Genomic DNA, 2513 nt, shown 5'->3' on the forward strand with positions numbered 1-2513 from the left:
CTCTTCATTCCCTGTTAATTACACTCCAGCTTCAGCCTTCTGCACCACCATAAAATACTTGGAGTGAATTTTCTCAGTGACAGTTTCATATATTGCTCAGATCATCACTCAGATGTGGCCAGCCATGAGCTGATTAGCTTCTTAACCAACAGAACATTTGGAGGAATACATTTCTATAATGGGTTTCTGCTTGTGCCAGAGGAAAGGAATGTTTCTATGAGTGGGAGTTCACCATTTTTCATAAAATTGGCTTACAGCACACCATTGCCATCTGACTTACAAAAGACACGTTTGCTTCCATCTGGATGAGTTAGTAAGTTGTCTGCCTGCACCTATCGTTCACTTTTAGCTGACAACTACACATTATGCAAATCTCTGCACTCTGAGGGAAAGCTAAGATGAGCAGTAAGAAATCAAGGGTTTTCATGATCAGGGTATGTTTCTTAGTACTCCTCTGTTCCTGAACAGACCCATTGCGGTCAGCTGAGCATAGCAACGATCCTCCTCTAAATAACTACTTGCTATAACAGCCTTACTCTTATCAGCTCATACTTTCCTTTCTTAAATTTGATTCTCACTAGGAAAAAGTTCTTCTTTGTGTCTTATGCAGAAGCCAGTGCACACATACCCTACACATGCCAAAACAACACAACAGGCCACTCCTGCTCTGGATATACTAAAAAGAAATAAGGTGTAATTTTGAATAAATGAAGGATTTTGAATTAAAATTATTCTGAAATCCATTGATTCATTTCAGTGCTATTCCCACGACTGTTAAGATTTTTCCCGCTGTGAATTTACAAATATGTATATTCCACATGTACTCACAGTGTCACATTAAATTTTCAACAGGCTGTAAACAATACCACAACCCAGTCCAATTCTCATTACAATATAAACAGCCTTTCCTGCAGCATTCTCTAGCAGATTTCTTTGTGTTACACTACAGAGTGACAATACCAGGATCTTTTATAGTGTTTTGATACTACAGTACAACATGCTTAACTTTTGTCATAGAATCATAGAATCATTAAGGCTGGAAAAGGCCACTAAGATTATCCAGTCCAACCATCAACCTATCACCACTATGTCTACTCAGTCATGTCCCATTAAGTTATATGATAGAAGATACAAACACAGTTTCAGACAGAAAGATTCACTTCATTCAGCTTAACTCAAAGAATCCTCAACCTGTAGCATGGTAGATGTACTGAATGTGTTTTTCAGGCTAACCAGAGTTTGATACAGCCTCAGGGCTCCCTGATTTTGCATATTCTAGGAGTTGCTATAAAACATGACTTGGATAAAAAGACATTATCTGTAGGAAAAAAAGAGAAAGATAGAGAAAAAAGCTTTCTTCCTGCAAAGCAGACCATCCGTTCACACAAGAAAAGATAATTTAAGGACAGCACAAGCCTTTATCTGCAGAAAAGACTGAAACAGCAAGCTGCTATGAAAAATTAACTCTGATAAGTAGGCAGACACACTTCTACCTGACCCACAGCACTTTCACTTGTTTCACCTTCCCCGTGACTTGCTGAGACACTAACCCCCTTGTTCTGCGTTATCAGCTCCCAACCTTGGGCTGAGCTTTCAGGCTCTCATGCTGTTTGAACACCATTGTCGTCATACTTCAAAAAGTTGCCTTCTGTTATCTCAAACGCTTTGTGAAAGTCTAATTGCAGATGCTTTTCCCACGTGGGCACTGGAAACGGAGTGCTTCTTTTTATCATATGCCAGCTTAGCTATAGCAAGCACTCGCTACGCAGCTCACAGACCTGCTTGCTATATCCTACAGCACGTTTCTGTAGTGCCTTAGCTCAGAGGCTAAGTTGGAGTCTTCTGTAGGTTATATTCAAGCATTTATGGCCTTATTGCAATGTCTGTTTTGCCTTTACTGCAGTCCAAGGCACAGACATTCATAGCAAAAGCATTTTCCATTCAAAGGAAATTCCTAATGCTGAAAATTTAATGCTCTTTTCAGGACTTGGCAGCAAAATCGCAAGCTACAGATGGGAAGGAGAATGACAATGTATGGAAAAAATGTAGTCACCTAAAGAGAAAACCCACTCAGATCAGATTGTAGGAGATTGCTTGTGCCATGATAGTTTCCCCAGAAGAGCTTTTGCTCCAGAAGCTTATCTCCATGGGAGCATTTTCCTCACAAAGTTATTTTAACTCAGTGGCGTTTTGACCTAGATTTTTTCATCTTTGTCAGTACCTAAGCTGACCATACAAGGGCTGAGCACTCAAAACCACTAGGTGACTTCTCTTTCTGTTGTCTCAAAGAAAAGTATGCAACTTGCTGATAGAAAAACACAAGTGGAATGTGGCTGGCATTTCTAATTGCATTTTTCTAATTACTGCAGCTGAAGCTGTTTGGCTAGTGAAATAGAGGAAAGAGGAGTTTTAAGAGCCATTTATTATTAAGAGTAGTTTGAGAGAGAGGTCTTAAAAAGAAAGAACAGAAGCTGTTGATCAGTAGCCATTGCTTTCAGATAACTGCATGATTA

Source organism: Gallus gallus, chromosome 1, assembly GCF_016699485.2.
Source record: "Gallus gallus isolate bGalGal1 chromosome 1, bGalGal1.mat.broiler.GRCg7b, whole genome shotgun sequence".
NCBI classification, from domain to species: domain Eukaryota; kingdom Metazoa; phylum Chordata; class Aves; order Galliformes; family Phasianidae; genus Gallus; species Gallus gallus.